The sequence below is a fragment of the Bombus fervidus genome, chromosome 12, assembly GCF_041682495.2.
Source record: "Bombus fervidus isolate BK054 chromosome 12, iyBomFerv1, whole genome shotgun sequence".
In the NCBI taxonomy this organism is placed as follows: Eukaryota; Metazoa; Arthropoda; class Insecta; order Hymenoptera; family Apidae; genus Bombus; species Bombus fervidus.
Window position 1 is genome coordinate 1,769,729 of NC_091528.1, and position 22,013 is coordinate 1,791,741.

The 22,013-nt window shown below is 36.4% G+C and overlaps 2 protein-coding genes across 2 annotated transcripts in view; one reads left to right on the forward strand and one right to left on the reverse strand.

Moving 5' to 3' along the window:
- Positions 1-22,013, reverse strand: part of Dpr1 (defective proboscis extension response 1) — a 291,260-nt gene that overhangs the window by 109,266 nt on the left and 159,981 nt on the right. The gene's annotated exons all lie outside the window — the stretch shown is intronic.
- The window catches only part of LOC139992782 (methanethiol oxidase), a 312,253-nt gene continuing 308,175 nt past the window's right edge, over positions 17,936-22,013 (forward strand). The window contains exon 1 of the mRNA XM_072013979.1: positions 17,936-17,941. The gene's annotated coding sequence lies outside the window, so the exon portion shown is untranslated. The remainder of the gene's footprint in view (positions 17,942-22,013) is intronic.

Genomic DNA, 22,013 nt, shown 5'->3' on the forward strand with positions numbered 1-22,013 from the left:
TACATACGGTTTATTAAATAACATAATAACTGGTACTTGATGTTACGACCAATGTCGTACATAATATAACGATACGATGTCGATAAATTAACCTCGTTACTGTGAATAAAGGCTGACTGGGAGAGCATAGACATTGACTGGAGCAACGTGAAACGGCTACGACAAGCCCGCCGACAATGAAGTTTCCTGAAAGGAAGTAGCGGGTTACGTGTCGCCAGCAAAAAGGTGAAACGGAATGTTGAAGGTTGGCGAATCTGAGAAATCGTGCGTGGAAACGGACGCAAAATAGCGCGATGAAGTCAAGAGAGGGAAATAAAGGGGGAAAATAAACTACATTCCCCACACCCGACATTGTTACGTATAATGTCTGACCATTTATCGTCTCGTACTACTTCGGCCTCAGTTGACTCGCTCAGTAGTAGCTTCGCGCTACTCGACCGAAACTTTTAAATTGGATGACGTTCAACTGGAAAGAGAGATAGTGATAGATGTGGATAAAAGATCATGATACACACACACGTCCACACTGCACACGCGCGCGCGCGCACACACACACACACACAAATGATTTTTTTTGTTTCGTTTTTCGTTCATTGGATTCTTTGAATCGTATTAACTTTGTAATTCCTAAAGTTGCACCGTTTGTTGTATCTCAAAAAGACATCAAACTATGTCCTTAATTAATATTCAGCGTTTTCCGTAAAGCTCTTTTCTTCACTCCTAATGAAGTAGATCTTTACGTTTTAGTCCGAAACATTCGTGTATTACCATAGAAGTTAATATCAAAAAATTAATATTTGTGCATGTTTCATATTATCTCGTATTTTGAATAATATTAAGATTATTAATAATAATATAGATAACAATTTGTAGAAAATATCTATTCTCCAAAGTGAAAAATCCAAGATTTCTGCTGCTTGATTTACATCATCGAGTAAATGTTTAAGCAATAGTTTAGAGGTATAAGTAATCGATATTAACGAAGTAACGTTGATAGCATATTTTAAGCGACCGATAGCAGGGAAACTCTCTAAGATATTTAAATCGATGAACTTTTTAAGATCGGGATTCCAGCGTATTGAAATTTCATGTTAAATGATATTGAAAGGAGCTTTTAAACATGTTCTCCATGAAAGTAAAATTAGTTTAAAGTTCCGCTAAAAGCTATCCAAACTCCACTTGGTTTTAAGAGGATCTGTTCCACTTTATCAAAACACGTATGAAAATTCTTTCGAACGCGACGATTATAAATAGAAGCGATTTAGCAATATTAATAGCGTTAAAAACATTTGATGCTTTATTAAAAGATAATATCATTTTAATGAGAGGATTAAGAAACCCATTATGAAAAGGGGAAACATTAAATTTCGCATACAATGGGCAGTTCGCAAAGTTAATTTCCCTACTACTAAGAATTTGCTCTTCAAACACCGCTACCTCTTTCTCAAATTTAAAAGAGACGTCTCCGTTATTACGTTACTTGAAGCCAACCTCGACATCATCATCTCAACCACCATCGGAGAAGAAAAAGGAGCGCCTCCATCATCATTTACTAAACACCAACCGCAACAGCCCTCACACCATCTTCTAGCTAGTCTGAAACGTCTAAAAAGGCCCATTGAAACTCGGGGCAACAGGCGGAGGTAAGACGTTCCTGACGGTGGAGGAGAGAAAAGAGGGTAAGACAGAGGCTAGTGATGAGGCTTCCTCGCAGGAAGCACTCGCTTACGAATTGCGGAAAAGAGGGAACGGCGTCGGCAATGCTGGAAATCAATCTGCGCGCCGTTGGAAAAAGGAAGGATGTGAAGTCGGTAGTATGCTCGAGGAACGACGCCGTTGCAACGACTTTGAAGAAAAATAAAGAGAGAAAAATAAATGGAGAAGAAAAGAAAGACATAGAGAGAGAGAGAGAGAGAGAGAGAGAGAGAGAGAGAGAGAGAGAGACAAAGAGTGGAGTCCAGGCGCGGATTAAGGGGGCGCTAGGTGGTGCCACAGCTCCGGGCTTCGTCTGCTCGGAAAAGTACGTCTCGCTAAGAAAAATACATTCTGTTTTACGAGTATACGTTATTTCCAGAAAAATGAACAAATACGCGCATTTTGAAAATGCATAGCAAACAGTTTTTTATATAATTTATCACGAAATAAAAAGTACACGTATTTCAAAAAATGCGTACTAAATGATTTTAAAATACAATTTATAAACTTGACTTCATATTTACGTATATTTTCCGCTGTATTTTTCTATGATGGAGACTTCTGCTAGGTCAATAGTCGCAGGCGTTAGAAACTTTAATCCAGCCCATGGTAGAGTCGAGGCGAGAGATAGCGAGCGTGGTTCAGCTTTGTTCTTGATCGTACTCGCTTCTATTGAAAATTCACACTGAAAATTTCAAGCCACCTTTCGTCGCGCCTTTCCGCTACTCCCTCCAAAGACCTTTGTCCCTGCTGCTTTGAAATTAATGGCAGCCTGCCGCCTTATTCGATTACATTGCGCTGTAAGTGAATAAGATCATGCCTCGGGTTGCAAACGACGCATGCGCGGCATTTTTCGTTTTTTCTTTTTTTTTTTTTTTAATATACTACTATCGTGCGGGTATCTTGTAGTTGTGTTTATATATGGCGGTTTTCATATACGCGTTATGGGTCTTTGTGGAGTTATTTCAGTCAGAGTTTGATCACGTCCGGGAATATTTGATAGCTTTAGTTTTGGGGGATGATTGAGATCCAAATTGAGCTTGAACGCTGAAATTGTGGAAGGTTTGCAAGTTTGGTGACTGATATGTGCGCGGTCCAGGTCTGTACACTATAGAAAGATTTTGAAAATGTAGCTCGTCGTAACATTGCAATATATTAAAGATATTAAAATATCGCATTTGTCAATAACTGTAATAAAATACCGCTAATTTATCAACAGTTAATTTATAGGTTGTTTCCATTTTCAGCGAAGTCGTATTAAAATCCTGCTGTTTGGTTATCATCCAAATAACATTAAAATCAGAAAATCAACAAAAATGTACTTAAATTTGTCAAGGTGTATCATTATCTTCCTCGCGTGATCTTCGCATAAAATAATTGTTAAATAAATTAAATATTGCTCTTCATCTCAGATCTGTGAGCCCCTTTTTTAGCAAACTGTCCTATTTGGTATCCGCGAGACTCAACATTGAAACATCGGTATATTTGAATCTTTATTCGTTTCACGCGTGTTCCAAGTAACATAACATGAAGTCCCAGTAATCACATTTTTACCAACGACAGGAGTTCTGTCAGTGTTCAAGTTGAACTGTTTCGACCAGACAGCGACGATCCTTTGAAAATCGTGTGCCTCGTCGCTTTTCATCATGTAAGCCCGGATTTTCGCGAGACTGCGACTGCATTTTAATTACTCAAACGTCATATGAACGAGTCGACGCGGGAATGATCCTTCCGTTCTCCCATTCGCATCGTTTTGCGATTCTCGGCATTAAGAGTATTCTATTAGACGCTTTAAAATCCCGCGCGAGCTTAACGATTGCTGGAAACCGCGTTTCCGTGAGGCTTTCAACCATCACACTATCAATTAATTAGCGACCAGAGTGTTCCGTTAGCTACTATACAAAAGATAAGTTTCACACCAGTGCTGTCACTTGTTTTCTTCTTGAAAATTTCTATCGTCTAGACTTCGTTCGTTGTCGGATTCTGAAGAAAAAGTTTGTTCGTATTCTCTTTGTATTGATAAACGTGACACACAACGTTCGAATCATATCTGTCGTCCTGTGAAGATTTCACTTCATTCTGTGTATAATATTAACACTTTGACTGCCACGTTGGTTATATATGACCGGCTACGGTTTCTCCTGCGACGCCTGCGAACTTCTTAGAATTGTAAAAATTGTATGAAAATTGACAGTTAAGGCATTTTGAATATAACCGATAAATAGAAGATACTTTGAAATAAAAAGTGCCCCATTGAACAATTAAACATTTTATTAGAACATCAATAAAAAAAAAAAAAAAAAAATGAGAACAAATCTTGCATCTAACGGATGCACTGTGTTTGCATCCATATCTTTGAGGGGTAATCTACGAGTATTATTATAAACACATCTTAGAAAATAATCGTAAATTCTGCTTTATAATCATATAATTGAAGTTAGAAGTGTACACATACCTTACTATTATATATAGAATGAGCAAACACTGTTTACTAATACCTTTACACGTTTCAACAATATATTCTGCACGTTTTGCTTACGACCAAATAACGAATGCGAATGGTTTGTTGAAGTAAACAAAGCCTCGTTATAATGTGTCGCTACCAACTGTTATCAAGGCACCATGGTAGTCACCCGTGACTACCAATAAGATAAACGATCCATTGGGGAAGAATGTTGTCTTACATCATCAATTTATTATTATTTTGCCATTGTATGCTTTGAATAATAAAAATACTCCCGTGGCGTCATGAGCGAAGCATGTGATTTCGGCGTGGCAGTCAAAGTGTTAATACGTTTTCTTTGGAGAATGCTACTATAACTATAAAGAAAACATAGATTATTGGTGACTAAAAACAATTCTATTATCGATAATGGTTATCGGTAACCAAACAAAAAAGAAAAATGCTGCTATGAATGATTATCGATGGCCAAAAACATTCTGTGATCGATAATAGTTACTGGTAACAACAATAGAGTATTGATCATTTATGATAATTATTCACAGCTGAAGCACGTGAAAACTAATATTTTCCAATCATTTATTCTGGTCGATAATTTTTTTAACCGTTTGAGCCCTAAGCTGTTTAGATTTTGTGTCGAAAAGTCACATTTGAACGCTACAGATGACTCACGGTATTTTGTATTTCATTGTTATTTTCTCAATAATTTTTATTGAACAAAACTTGAAATATTTATAAACTAATATAGATGTATTTCATGAAATAACAAATATGACGAGCGCTATTTGCGCCGTTTGTTTCTCTTCACAGTCGATTAAGACAAGCGCTATCGCGCTGTTCAGGATTTTTCTGTTGTTTCAAAGATCCCTGGAACTCAAACGGTTGAAATTTCGTGATCAGCATCTCCCATTTAAACAAAAAGTACCTGACATTTCTCATAAAAATGTTACAAACAACTGTTACTTTTCATCGCTGTTTTACTTTACAAGTTAAACTTTATAAGTTTAAGGGTTAAATTTCAAATCTAAATGCTCTGGTTCCGTCCCGTTTCTCCGAAATCTATTAAAACCATTTTGTCGTCTTAAAATCAACAAATCGTTTCGATCGAGTTGTATTTCAGGCTCAGTGAAGTCGGTGATAAAAAGTCGTTCGATTAAAACGTCGTAAAAATCCGCGGCAAATATTAACCTCGGCTGGTGGTCGATTATGCGAATGCAGCACGAACACACCAAAACCGTGGCCAGATGTCGCGTCTATTCGCGCAATGATATGAGTAAATTTTTCTTGGTCGCGTAAATTTGAATGCGTAGAAAACAAATATTTCCCCGTCAGTCTGGTTTTCACGTACGACCGATCCCCGCCACCCGATTATTATTCGAAATAAAAATTCAATACTATGCCGTGGCTATGATAAATATTCGGCCAACGGCATTCATGCATTCATTCAGTTCCCAGCTACAAAGATACCTCCCTCGACTCGATCAAATTATGCGTTCCTATAAATCCTTCACGTCGATCCAGCAAATGCTCGACGAAGACGTCTTAGAAAACTCCTGTTTGTCGGCGAATGCATTTCTGTTCCAAGTTTTGCCGGATAGCTCACGACACCTTCAAAACATCCTTCTCGATAATCTACCGATAAGCTTGTACGATCGATAATTCAGATTAATTGACAGTTTGAAAGTTGTTACGAAGGGAGAAGTATTAATACGTGTGACGAAGTGATACAAAGAATCGATTGCTTCATCGAGACGCAGCAAAATCAAAATGAGTTTCGTAGGCTATAAAATTCAATTCTTTTTATCGCTGTCAGTTTCGTATCGGCAAGAATAGTGAATATTTTGAAATGAAGTATTAATTGAAATATTACGTTGTATATAAACCTATTCTCCGCCTCTAGCATATTAATAATAAGTTCATTACTCTTTTCTTCGTATTTAATTTCCATCTTTTCTTTTTATTAAAGTTAGAAACGATCTATGTTCGCGTTGAAGAGCACGAAGTAAATGTTACACGTTAATTCGGAAAATGAAGCAGCTACGTTTTTTGTTGTTGTCTCTCCATTTTTGCACCGGATTTCCCTTAATTAAAGTCGATTAAACAGTCTCGTATCGGCGACTTGTTACCTCACCTGAATTCGTTTCATTTCGTAGTTTGATACTACGGTAATATTTGTAATTAAAGATAAATATAGGAACCGTAATGTTGTATTTGCATGATATTGGAAGTTTCATATTGGCATCGGTCGCGTGACGTGAAAAAAAGTCTCCATCGTGCAATATTGTTCGAATGGGAATACGTATGGTGAGGCGATAATAAATTGTACATATTGAAACACGTGCATTTTTATCCTGCCACCCTCTATTGATCATTGGTACTGTTTCTTTCTGTGATTTTAGTTTTTTGCCTGACTCTTGGGTAGCGTTGGGTAGCGGTTTGTTTGTTGGCTGAACTGATTTGTAGCGGGATTAATATTTGTTTAGTCCGAATTACAGGGATTTTGTGAAAATAAATACGTGTAATGGATGACCCGTCAGCCGCGTAATTATATACGTGTATAGAGCGATACACGATGCAAAAATACGTAAAATACATAGAGGGTAGTTCGTAACTGGTGGATTCTGTGAAAAAAAGGCGAAAATGTAGAATACAATTTTTTTCTATAACGTTTTGTTCCCGTTTGAAAATTTGACAAGTATATTTATACTTGGCTGATTTCGTATTAAACCTAAAGTAAACAATCAGAAGGAAGTTATTATACATATGAAAAGTATAGTCGAAATTGTAAAGTGAAATTTTTTCGTTTAAGCTTGCAGTTTCGGAAAAAAAAAGAGAAAAGTATATTTGTAAATGCCATGCCTGTGTATCAGATCAGTTCCTAACTAAATATGTTCGAACTTTATTTTCTTGAAAATGAGGGTTTAGAGGGAAAAATATGATTTTACAATTTCAGTTTACTTTCATATGTGTAACAATATGCTGCTAATTATTTATTCATACCTAGTCTGTACTTAGCCGAATTTAGGTATATTTGACAAATTTTTTCTCAGGAACGAGGCGTCATATAAAAAAATTTCATTTCATATTTTCCACTTAATTCTTCTCGTAGAATCACCCTGCATCCAATTGTACCATCAGTTACGGACCATTCTACGTAATATGTACATTATATAAAATATAGCAAATAATACGGAAAATATCGAAAACGAGTACTCGTTGTAGCATTTAGCAGGCGGAACAAATCTCTGCTCTGATTGCATTTCTTCAACTGTGTTCATCAAAATATGAATCTGCATAAATATTCGCGATGTATTTATATTTTTCAGTGTTCGTAAGAGATAACGTCAAAAATAACATGAGCGCGCCAAATCTCGGAAATATCGGAAAAATCACGCTCCTATCATAACCAACCGGTATTACGGGCCTTGCCAAACATACTGTGCAAGACAACGTCCAGGCACGAGCGGAACCGGAAATGAGGGTCATTCTGTTCTGGACACGTTTCCATCGTCGCTAACGCGAAAATAGCAATACACACCGAAAGGAGAGGAATTTGGTGATTGTGTTTATACAATCGCAGATTGGATTCCTATCGAACCAGTACCACTGCGCCTTGATGTTCGTCCATTTCACGTTAATGCTAAATTTGTGACATTTGCGGAAATCGATAATGTAATTGAAATTATAAAATCGCGAAATGTTTGTGTTCCGTGATTTTCAACGTCGACTGATTGCAGGCGTTTAATTATGCTCTATTTCAGCTGCGGTTTATTGATTTTGCTGTTGCTTCGTCAAGTTTCATTTTTGTAACTAAATGATACATACGGCAGGTAGATATAACGTAATGCAAACATTTCAGAACTTGAGAGTCAGATAACGCGAATATCTGAGAATCGGGAGACCTCGAGATTTGGAAATTTGATACGCTGAAAATTCCAGCGAACGAATATTTGGCAAAGTCGAAAGCGGAGATCCTTAACGAAGATACCTTGCCTAAGGTGTTGAAAGTTTGAAAATTTTGAAATATACAAGCGTGGAACGCTGAAAATTTGGAATTTTAAAAATTTGGGAATCCGGAACTTTGAGGATCTTAAGATTCAAAAAGTCACAAGTCTGAAATATCGAAGATCTGATTGAACGAATACTTGGAAATTCAGAAACTTGAACCACTGAGAAACGTATCTTACCGAAACAAACGGATCTAGCTTTGTATAGAATTTCCACAACGGGAAGCAAACCAAGAGCAGTCTTTGAATACTTAATCCAAGAGAAGGGTTCGTTGGTGTTTTCGAAAATATGATTCACAATGTGTCGGAGCGTAGAAACAGAGAGAAGTCGATTCTATAAAATGTGTAAGATATTCCTTTAGAGTTCATACAGTCATCTCGCAGCTTGCATTCGTTCAATCATGTTCCTTACGCAATGTGCAAATGAGAACGCTCAGATATTTCAACGTCTTGAAACATAATGATTATAACTAACATAGTGACGTGGAGAGATTCTTGGAGAAGGGATAATATTATTGTAATTTTATCGAAATGTCGATATCACAGTCGATTATACAGAGAACAATTAATGTTATATATATAGTTGGTATGTAATTAGAGTGCGTTAACAATGGTTAGAATTACGGTTGGAAGTATTGTTACTACTAACTAAGGGTATTGATGAAATCTGACAGGAAATTTATTAGGTATGTCCACTGTGAAGTTATGTTTTATAATATATTATATTAATGTATTGTTGTTATTATAATAGTATGATATCATACGACTGTAATTAATTCTGCATAGTATCTTTTCTTTTTGCAATAGAATTTCTCTTATCCGATCTGATGAAATTGTGCAGAAAATGGAATTCTCTATTTTAGTATATTTCTAATTTATGAGATTTCATTTATTCGAGTACAGATTAAGATTAATCTACCGATTCTTTAAGTATTTATGGATTCCACATTTCTTTGGCTAAGAAGACACATAAATTTTTCGACATAAATTTTCAACTAAATTGCTCTTTCTTTGCTAAATTTGTTGCAGTTACGCTACTTTTGAGTGTTTTTTAAATTATAGTTAGAACGCTATTAGTTTTATACTAAACTCTTATAACCAGAATTTACAATTGATTAAAGAAAATAATACATTGTATATAAAAATTAATAAGATATGTACATATTTGAAACGAAAGAAAATATCCTTTACTGGCAAATGTTATGTTCTGATAATACAACGTTTGGATATTAGGGTATTCGTATATATATCGTATATATGTATACTAAGATATTAATTGTTTAAAAATTGGATTGGACAATTTTATGTATAACTATCTAAAACTATTTAATCAATGAATTATAGTGGAATGAACATAGGAAATATATTCTGTTGACCAGAAAATAGTACATTATACTTCGTCAATTTTCAAATTAAATCACGATAGTGTTGTCTAAATGAACTTAATTCTTACAAAGATTAATTAAGATAATGATGACGAATATTGTCTGGTCATGTACGATCTGAATTACTCTATCTCGTTACATTTTCTATGACTTTCTTGTCTATCTTGATTAGTGAGTAAACTGTACTCTTAATGTTATAGCTTATGTTTCAGAACACGTATTTCTATGTATTTTATTTCATAACGAACAAATAAATTATAACATAAATACAGAAGGAAAGCAGAATCGCACGAGATTCGAAATGATGGAGATTCTATTTCGAGGAAATACTTTAAAGAAATATCAATAAGAAAAACTCCATTAATAATAAACGATCTCCAATATTTTTATTAATCATCTAACTATAACCATCAAAACATGCATAAATTTCTGGAACGATACTCCATTGAGAGACGTGAAAGAGAATCCAGTATTCAACAAGAATGTTGTGCAAGCGTCTAGCCAGCGCCAAATGAAAAAGCGAAATAGTTTTAAAAGACACAATTTCAAAGACTCGGTGCTTGTCGAACGAACTGCAGAATAATTTTTGTTCTTTGATCAGCGTAATTCGCTTCACGCATCAGAGGTTTCCCAGCCGCGTTAACCTCGCAGAGGAGTGTAAAGCTATCTCGTAGCCTCGCGGATTATTAGCCACGTTCTTTTACGGCGTCTGTAAAATGACGTTACACCACCGTCTTTCGACGAATCGATATCTTTTTCTTTCCTTCTCTCTTTTACCTGGCAGGTGTCTCTTTCTTCGTTTTATCGGCCGACGGATACTCGATCTATATTCCGTGGAGCCGCGAAAAGGCTGTAAAGTTTGGATAAGGAAATTAATCGGTCGCTTCGACGCAACTAACTTTTCACTTTTTTCAACCGAGATTAGGAACACCCTTAATTTAATGGAATGTAAATGTGTGCACCGTGAGTTTTATCGTTTGCGTTCTGAAAATTATCAGCGTTTGGTTATCGAAATTAATCGATTACTTTTTAAGAAAGACAGCTCTGACTGTTGCGAATTGAGGTAATTGAAACTTTCTTTAGGGTGGACATTTTTTAACCGATTTAACTTTCTCTGATTTACACAGCAACGTCTGGAATAATTAAATCGTACGTTTTCTTATTGTATCTCAGATTGTATAGCCGAAATATAAAATTCAAATTAATGTTAAAATCCAAATTACCTGTTACCCTATCCAAGGTATCGTTTAAAATAGAGAATCACTTTGAAGAATTATTTCCTTTTGTGGAGACATGGCAAAAAAAAAAAAAAAAAATTGTAATGTCGCTACCATCGAGGATGAGATATTTTATGCGAGTTCAATTTCAAATTGGCACAACGTTTCCCCGTTTAATCACCATAAGTGATATCTACCATAAAGCTGTCCATTATTATGCTTATTCATAGGATTTGTCGCTACTACCATTTCCCGTTTCCTTTTGTTTTTCCGTTTTACTCCTTGACGGTGGCACGAATAACTTCTCCAATCCCTCAACTCTTGGAGCTTTTCCAATTATCGGCCGAATCATTCGAATCGCGCATTTACATTCAGTCCACTCTTTTCAGAACTTGTTTCAATGCTAATACGTCATCATTTACCTTCCCTTATGTATTTAATTCGTACAAGGTATTTTCAAAGGTATATAACCGATCGCTATTGATTTTTTTGTTCATAGAAAACACAATGTTTTCTGTGTTTCTCGTTGACTCGCGAAACTTTTATTTTAACAGAATTTTTAGCTTCATATTTCCGCTAGGTCGTTTTTAATTATAAAATCACTTTGCTTTAATACGATGAAATTTGATGGCATGATTTGTCAAATTCTAACTTAGAAGAATCGAAATTTCGTAAAAACACACCGATATAATATAATTTCGGTATATAATGTCGTTATATAATCTCGAACAATCATCAGAAACAAATAACCTATAGATATGCGAACTATTTTTAGAACCACTAAGGTTTAAATCATCATAACCTTTTTACTACCTTGTTCCTATATTTCGGTGAGTAACATGCAACAAAAAAAAAAAAAAAAAAAAAAGAAAAGAAAAAGAGAGAGAGAGAACGAGAATCCATGGGTAAAAGAGTTGTCAAAGAAAATCCTTCTATATGGAAGGAAAAAAAGGCACATTTGAACAAATATCAAAATATTCAGGATCCTTCGTCTCTGTCTTGATCCACGAAGAATCGATAAGCGAAGCGTTTCCCAAAGTATCAATCATCGTACCCAGGCTGGCGTTCTTTTCTTCCCTTCAGGGATATCTGCTGGGAAGAAAAGCAACCCCCGTCGAATGTAAAATACCAAGACGCGGGAGTTTACGAGGCACCGAAGAAAACAAGGTAGACATTTCTGGCCCGAAATCGATGTGCCTGTTAAGCGTCGACCGAAATAGATAAGTTGAACAGAGAATCGACCGAACGATAAATGGAGCAGCAAAAAGCAGTAAGATTTATCTGGATGGTCGTGGGACGATGTTAACGAAAGCTTTCTCGGAACAGGTGAAACGATTTCTCTCAAGAAATCCCGAAGGAACAACTGTTGGTTATTTGCTAACGATATGATGTATCACAGTGACCACCAAAAGTACTTACGTTTCGTTATATTTGTTATAGCATCTGCATACTAATTAATTAGATGTATTTGCTCAACGATACGATTGTAAAGTCTTTGGAAATAGTTTAAGGAAACGACCATTGTTTTTAAATTGAGGACAATCCAACGACACGGAATTTTTTTGGATTAGCGTACTTTTTTTTCTTTTCTCAGAGCGTATTGGACTTTCTCCTTCTTTGAAACACCCACTTGTCAATTATTTCTTCTCTCCATCTTCTCCATCGTGAGAAAATACCAAATTAGGAGATTCGAGTGTCCACCCTCTCGAAACTTGCATAACTTCAAACATTTATCATCAAACCGCTATCATCAGCCTGTAGTGAAACTTCATCGAGTAAACACGCATTTCTTCTACCAAGTAAACGCGTTTATCCTAGTTTTTTCCGAACTGTCCTTAAGCTTTAAAGTGACTCGATTACATTAAGCTGTACTCCGAGGCAGTCGAATAAAAGTTCGCGCGAACGATCTCTCGCAGTGTAACATGATATATTAAATATGATATATTAAATTTCGTAAATAGCATCTAGCAGTAGGTGCTCTCACGTAATTACAAAAATTGTAGAGAAGTAGTTTGTAGGAAATACCGCAGGTACCGATAGACTTTTCAGGAGAAACTTGCACGTTACGATGTCGTCGAAATTCATGAAAAAGAAAAGTATATCCGTAGAAAAGTCTGTATGTGCGGCCTTTCAACCGTAAACAAAACTCAATGTTCCATTCGTTTAGATAGATGATATAAACAAAAGCTGAGAAATAATTAATCGATGTTTACTGAAATTTATGTTTTTCTACAGAGGCTATGTTAGTCGTACCAGAGACACCATTTTCTGCCATTATGAGTTATTTATAATAGGAAATTGCAATTAAATTCTATATTTTTAACGAATATTTCCTAGTAAAAAGCAAAATTTCTCAATTTCTGTCACTTAGAGTGTTTCCCACAAGTGCTCTTCAATTGTAGACTATAAAAATGGATGTAGAATATGACGAAAAGATGTTTCGTTGGAAACATAAAGAATTAAAATATGTGTGTAATGATATTAACAAGGTAAGAATATCGATTAAGAGGTAGAGAATAAATTAAAAAAATTTAATAACGTAATTTAAATAACGTAACGTTGTACCAACGATAAAATCTGGATAGACAAATTCCCAAAGCATCCTTACATTTCGGTGGGATTTTCTTCTATTCACAGAGAAATGTATTTTCTGAAAGAGGGATTATCCGAATCGAATCACCATGAAGGGAGAACGCACGAGGCGATAATGTTGCTCGAAAATCGGAAAACAAATTCCGAGCAATAGATTCCCGCGGGAGCAAGGTAGTCGGGAAATGACGCATTGCCTGGTCGTGGCATGGTAAAAGTCGGTCGATTGCAAATTTCGTGATCTTTTCCACTGGCTTGCGGGGATCTTTGAAATTTATCGCTCGTGTGCTTCCTAGAGCGTGCACTGGGCCGCATAACGAGATTCGAAACGCTTTTTTGCCTCGTATACCAGGCAAATCTACACAAACAGGAGCGAACAGACGGAAAATGAACTACAGCAAGATAAACCAACCTCGATTTCATCGAATTTCTCAAGGAAAAGTTCCAGATAATGATCCCTCGCGTTTCGTACGTTCTTGTGATATTTGGTATATATTATCAGGTCGTTTTATAAACTTTATTATCTTCTTTAATACATAGTTTGACATTTGAGCAAAGCTCTTCATGATGATGTCGCCATTTCTTTCATTGTATTATTCGAGGAAAAAACGCAAAACGCTACAACGAAGTACACACAGCAATCCTCTTGTGCAGCTACTACTACAACAACAAAACTGACGAAGACTAAAAGTGTCTCTGGCTAAGATCTTAGAAGTCTGTTTATTGCAAGTGTCGTTATCACGTCGCAAGAAAATGTCAAATGATCAAGTCCCGTGCCATCGTGTCAACCTAAAGAATTCAATTTTGGTTTCTGGCAAATAAATGTAAGAGAAATCCGAAACGGTATTATAGATCGATCACTGTACGAATTCAGTCAAATTCAATAACGTGAAAACTTGAACATGGAAAATTAAACAAACGCGATCCTCTTCTCCGCATAAAGTAGCGGGTCTGTTATATTTTCAGTATGTTTGTCGAATTACTATCTTAGAAGTTTTCGATTATCATATAAGAATCACTTTTCATCTGGTTTCAAGAAAGGATCTTGTTTATTTGTTTGAAGTAACTCTAGCTATCTTCATCCGTGTAAGGATCTATATATCGTGAAATCCATTTGTCCATTTTCTTTGCTCTTCCTATTTGAGCCAAGTGATGAATAATGGTGGGATGGCTTACTTTCATTTGAAACGCTATTTCTCTTACTGCTTGTCATGGATTAATTTCAGTAATATCTTTCGAAAACATTATTGCGGATGGCATTTTCCGTTTTATCTCTTGCTTCGCTTCACAATAACAAATTACTTTGAAACGATATTTTATATGCACAAACGTAAAGGGTTTGAGGAGATGTTCCTAATGATGGTGTATGGAATTCAGTTAAATTAATTGATGAATTTATAAAAACAAAAAGAAAGAATTCCAGAACGTCATTTATTATCATGATTAATTTGTGTAATATTTAGTATTATAATTTTAATAAAGTATATAAACCTCGAATAAAAATATGCGAAATTTTAGGAGTAGTTATTTATGTAATCAATGATTTGCACCTGAAAAACTTTCTATCAAAGAATCATAGAAAATAAGGAGTTTCACGCCAAGTTATAATTTTTTTGAGTACAGCGATCTTTATATTTTTCTCGAAAATCGTCTACAAAATCGAAATAAACAGATAGAAGATTCATTTGTACTCTTTTTGCAGATTCAGACTACAGCCTTTCAATAAATTGTACCGATCAATCGTTACACGATCGTAAAATACCTGTAGTCGCGATATATCAACAAAATCTGAGATATAGAAATTTCACGATCTCATGAATTTGTATGCATTAATAACAAGATCTTGTTACGATGGAAAAATATAAATTGCCTGTTCTTGCAGAAAAATGAAAAGTGGACGCACTTCCGTGCTCACATTCGTATCAGCCACGAGAAATTCCATACATATGTATATTTCCCGTGTGAATCTTCAAGAATCGTGTTTCGATGCTTTCGCTATCGAACTCGCCCGTCTCGATAACGAGTTTCTCTGTTCGTATCGAGATATCTCGTATTCATGTGAATCTCGTCGCTTATTTCGCGACAGATAGAAGAGAAGTGGCGCGAAAGAACTCAGATATAAATCACGATCCAACCGTAACCAAGTTAAGACTGTGTATTCCATGTATGAATGATGCATTTCTCAGATCAATGAAGGTAATCTAGAAGATTGATATGGGTGTCAAAAGTTTTACGATAGATTTACTACCTACATCCGAATTACTACGAATGGAGATTTATGATTGTAGAAAACGATATGATTGTAGGTACGATTATATCTCGTCGAATCTATTATGATTATAGATTTACTGTATTAAATATCGTTGTTGAAAATTTTAATTAAACTTTACTGTATACGGTTATACTGTGAAACTCAAGTTTTATCGTTCTTTCCAGAAAAAAAGATAACGATTACTTCTAATAGTTAATTTAGCATTAATTTGTATTAGGGTATTCTGATATTTATGATCGTATGTTAAATATCTATTTCTCTCCTTGCAATTAGCGACCGCTCTGCTGGTGTTAGCAAATAAATTAATGATCTAAATTCTTCTTTCTATCTTTGTTTCCTATAGGAATAAAAAAATTAATAAACAAGAAACATTTTCTACCACCATCGTATCGTTTCATTTAATTTCGAAATCGACCAACGATAGCACATCAACTCGAAAACCAACGATTGCATACATGGCAACAGCAAATTTAATTACAAAATTAAACAGCGCCTCTGAGGCAGGATAGTGGGTCGTTTTGCTTCATTACTTTCCATCGATCTTGCCGCTAATTACGAAATAGTAATTTCGAAACACGCGTGCGGTGACGCTCCGAGATACCAGAGACGGCTTTCACAACGGAAACTAATTTTGCATGCGTCCCGCGTACAACGTAGGATCGCGATATCGTACGTGAGATTGCGCTTCGATACCAAAATCATGGAATATAAAATTTGACGGTGTGATTCACCGTTGAAAATTTTTCGATTCGTTGCCGTTCATACAGAGATGTTCGTCCTTGGAACAGCGAACTACCATTTCGGAACGTAAGTGGCCGATCAAAAGCGACACAAAGGAATAACATCCGCGTTATTGTTCCATAAACTTATTGCAAAGTGCGATTGTGAGTACCATTCGCTGTTCTTTAGAATTGAAACAAGTTCCAGGGAATTACGCTGGCATCTTTTATGCTGTATCCAGAATTATCGAAGCTGCTATTAAATGTCGATCCTTCTGTGAAAAATGGGACGGTTCGTGTCATCGTTTGATATTTACGTGAATGTTGTAGATTCGTTTGATCGAGATATAAAATACGTATATCTACGTATTTGAAGCATAACGTGAGAAGAATAGTAAATTGAAGAACACTCTTCCAAAATATTCGCCGCGCACAAATGAAAGTAGAAATTCCGATTGAAGAAAATCCGCAAGGTGAGACCTACCTGTAACGTGCAAATACAGTTCGTTACGTTGCAATTGCGAAATGATACAAAATATTACAGGTAGAGTAGAGACGCGTGTGGTGTGATACAGCAAAACAGAGATGCAACTACAAATAGATGCTGGTCAATCCCCTCAATCGGATTTTAATCCTCCTAAGTATTAACTAGTACACAGCACGTTGCAACGACGCAATTCCACGTCGTAACTCTAAAACAACACATCGAGTTTCCTACACTTACAAACATTGTACAAGCGCGACATCATACAGTCGTCTATTCTACGAAGTCTTACTATAATCTCTGCAATGTTTCAATGCACTCACCAGGCGGGGATTACGGGAAAATTCTACAAGTAACACGTTCTACCGTCGGTTAGCTTTACATTTTACGGTAAAAGAGAATTTACGTCTCCCCGTAAATCCGTATAATATTTAGTATGTAACGTAATCTTCGGTAATTATATCGGAAAGGGCGCGATTCCAATGAGTTTGAAATATGTGTCAGGATTAATATTTTCAACAATTCTTTTCCTCTGTATGTGTAACCGTCACACGGCCTTTGTTCTCGAGCTCTCAGTTTCTATTACACTTCATTCTGCCATACGTATTTTTATAGTAGGTCGTCCGTAAAGTTTCTTTTGTTGTATAAAGAAATAATGGATGCACAACATTTTTCGTTTTACATTATTTTATCGAATTACGTATGATCCATTTTGTTTTATCAAGATAAAGATTACAACATTCGACAGATTAGGTTTCATGTTTGTATAAAGATGCGTCTGTAAAAGAAAGACACTTTTCGGACAACCTAATATATTAGCTCAACCTGATCTTAACTCATTGATGCTAGGTATCTTTAACATACGCCCCATTTTTTAAGAATAATTTTGAATACATCGAAATTTCGAATGCCACTGATACCGATTACGTTTACAAACACACTGACGATATCAATCACGATTACGATGCCATAATGTGATGTGTTTACGTTATGAACTCTAAAAAATCTGAAAGTTTAGGTTGGACTATATAAAAATGCGCCCACTTTACGACGAATCGTAACACAAATTCGACCAGAGTTTTATGCGAATATTTCAGAAACGAAGGGCGAGTGTCGGTAATACGTAGAGGAATAAGTTGTTCAGAATGTTAACTTGGACAATATATTTCAAGGTCGTCAAGATCAACGACGTTTTCTCTATATAATTAGGTACCCTATTCCCCACTTAAGCTCCATTTTTCTAATTATCTTCATAAGGATACGAATTTGCATAAATCCGCAGCCCACTCATCAGTAGCGCTCAAACTAATACGAGGCGAACCTTGAGTATCGGTTTTGATTCAGATTTGGAACTTACATACTGAACTTTGTAGCATCATTGGTTGTTGCCGCGTTTCTGTAAACGTCTTTTTGTCTGCTCTGTTACCATTATATGATATTTGCCGACGTCGTCGCGGCCATGTCGGGCGATCCAAGTTCTTTGAAGTTTAAGCGTTCTCCGCAACTATAACCTCTTTCATGATGCCCGTCGATAAGTCGACATTGTACTTACAGTGGGAATCACGGGGGACATTATGGATTACGAGTAGATGTGTAAGCCGATTCGAGTTACGAGAACGGCCAGAGAAAACAGCTACAATTCGCCATGTCGTTGCAGTTTAGATATCGCAAGCAGATTTGCAGTTCCGCCGGCAACAGGATACGTTTCTTGATGGGCAGTTTGGATATCAAGCGGTGCACGCGAGGAAGAAGGTTTAAAGAGAGAGGGTTAAGGCGTTTAGTTTATAGGGAATTGGCAAAATTGGTGCTTTCGTACTGACTGTGCCGCAACATGTAACGTAGACGGAGTATTAAAGCGGCGCGGTTTGAGACATGGAAGATTTTATTGGCAGATTAAAAGAAACTGTATTGCAGCCAAATTACGGATTCTCTTTATGACGAACGTCATTGAGATTAGCATGATGTTTGCAAGAAAATGACAGATTTTGAGAAAAGTTGAATATTTCACTGAAATATTCGTAGTTACAACACACTTGTTTATGTTTTTAAATATATCTTAAATCCACGACCTTCCATCGTGTCTTTTACTTCTCTTTTCAATTTTTATTCACGATTAGTTCAATATATTGTATAATATCTTACACGATTTCTATCTTCGTTATTAATCAGCCGCATTACTTGTTCCTCTAATGACTCTTAATCCTTCGTCGAAAATACAGAAGCTCTTTATCTCTGACAAATTTCAACGTACCAACCTCAACGTATCTTCGTCAACATTTCCAGGTGTCAAACATTTCCAGCAGATGCACAAGAAAATAATTCCGTCGGTTTGTGCATTCAATTTCAAATGTTGTAATCGCTCGACCCAACGTGTTATCATAATTCTTCGCTATGTTGCGCTGCCCAGAGATGCATTCACGGTAACCAGGTAATAACTGGTCCAGTGTGAATTCTTCAACTAAACGAAACGGCAGAGGGAAAGAGAAAGAGAAAGAGAGAGAGAGAGAGAGAGAGAGAGAACGTATAAGAGGGAAACGTCGCTCGATAAATTACGAGAACCCCTAGAATCAGACGAGCCCCTGGAAATTTTTCATTGGCTGTTTAGGGACCGACATCCGATGGCTGGCTCGTAAAGCACCGCCTAAGCAATAGCAATTTCTGTGAAACAGCTACCTGTTTCCCACGAAAAAAATGCCACCTTAGCACGTTGATAACGAGATACATATCTCGCCTCTCGTTTTGTAAGGATCTTGAATGGCAGGTAGATTTTTACTTGTATTTAGGAATTTAAAATAAAGTAATACAAACTGTACAAAGTTCTAGAACGATACGAGAACGATGAAAAAGAGTTCATGTTCAAAAATGTCGTTTGATGTTTTGAAATTTATTTTTTGAAATGCAGAAATTGAAGCAAACGACAATAGGATTTCGACTCTAATATTTAATTTCATTTGCCTGAGATTGAGAAACGCGAAGTCTAAGTAAAGCAAAGAGAAGAGTTGGTCAGCTAATTCATCGACCTACGTCGATTATTCGTTATAACGTGACAATAACATCTTCTGTAACACGATCTACATACACCGCTGCAAAACGTAGACACGAGAACATAATTAGAACCGATGAATAGTTCAAAGATACAAACTCATCGTAAGCGACTAATCATCAAGCAATTAATTGAAAGAACATTTAACATTGCTGCCCTTGTTATAGCAACTATACGCCGTGTTGTCGCAACAGTTCTCAATTCGACGATTCTAATCTTCCAGCCAAGAGCTAATTAAACGACGAGATTTCCTGCAGTACAACGCACCAACGACTCGTCTGACAAAAAAGCCACTGTTTATCGAGCCTCTGTAGTAGTCGAACAGATTGCAGAAACCGCGGTATCAGCGGAGCTATGACGAACTTCAAATGTAATTCCCTCGCAAACCCTATGTCTCCTTAATGGATCTTGCCGTGGAAATAATCGCAAGAAACGCAGCATTTACGTCAGCCTTGCAAGGATAACGAGCAGACAGTTGTCGGTTATGTTGCTCGACAACCCTTCTCTGGGCACAAACAACAGAGACGAAACGATATCGCGATGCGCTGCCACATGAAGTCACTTACGGGTGATTAGTTTTAACTATGCAACATGAGTTTGTCCGCAATGACGATTTCGTCGACCGACCTCGACGATTCTGGCAACCAGTAGGGCTATTTTCCTTGACCCTCTTTTTACGATCGATCGTCGATGAATGTTCTATGGCAACTCGACTGCGATCATCGTTGTTCTACAAATTGGAGTTGGATATTGTGATTTCTTGGTTTTGGGGTCCTATCGATACACAGTTCATGTTCGCGTTACTACATAATTTACTTTCTGTAGCTACTGTTTTACCGATTGGTCCTTTCGTTGTAGACACTTTGGCTCGAAATTTTTCTATGGGCGCTCGTGTTTTTAAATTTGAAGAATGTGTCCTGAATTACGCCGTTAAAAGGTTCAAGCGACAGTTGGACAAAGAACCGACAAAACGCTTCATGTAGCCGGTGCGAATGTTTCAGTGTACCACGCGTTGCAACACGCAGTATTTTGTAGGAAAGTTGCTTTGTAATGAAACGCCGGCTTCCAATAGCTTAAAGAACGTGTTATTCGATTCGACATCCGAATGACGTGTAATCTGTTCCAAGTCAACCTGAGAAAATGAAATCCAATTCTTTTCAACCAAGCGTTCGAAAGCGATAAATTCCAACGAAGCGACTGAAACGAAGTCAGTGTATCCAACAGAGCTATCCACAAACAGTTGAAATGTACGAAGCCGGCAGACAAACGAGCAAATACGCAAATGTAAGAGAACATCGTCCGAATGTAGGAGAGTCATCTGGAAAGCAAGAAAGTGGCTTTTTTCGTGGTTAAGAAAATTTTATACTTGCATCGAAAGCTATGCGGAGAAAGTGGGTATTCCCATTTGGCGCGTCACGTGCAAGCACAGAAAGGAAATATACGGAGAAACGTATTACGTATGAACGAGACGAGCCGTTCCTTCAGTGAAATAATTCACGGCCGAGCCGCTCTCACTAACCGGTTTTCAAAAGTCGCCTCATCTCTCAAACCAAGCTTCTCCGTTCTTTTTAATAAATAGTGAGGCTGCTCTGTCGCGCCAAGATGCCAGGCGCTATCTTGTTAACCTCCCGAGGCAGATTTCCTGCTTGACCATGAATCATGAAAACTTTTCTCTGAAAAACCGAGCTTGTCAAACGTATAACGAGTAGTTAAGGAATAATTTAAACTTGGGAGTAGCTTGAAATTTTGTTCCTTTTAAATAGGTTTCAGCGTGGCGTCGAATCAACTGCATGTACAGTTCGCGAATCTATCTTCACAATACATCGTTTAAAATAAAATTTGCTATATATATATATATATAATAAAGCATTTGCTATATACATGCAAACATACTATGTACATGCAAATATTGCAATATAATAATATAAAATAATTATTGCAATAATAGTATAGAATAAAATTTGCTTTATTATATATATAGCAAATTTTATTTTAAACGATGCATTGTGAAGATAGATTCGTGAACAGTAGATGCAGTTGATGCGACGCCACGTTAAAATATAAAATTTAAAATAAAGTTTGCTATATATAAAATGTAAAATAAGTTTGCCTATTCGTAAGTAAGAAAATATAATTAATAG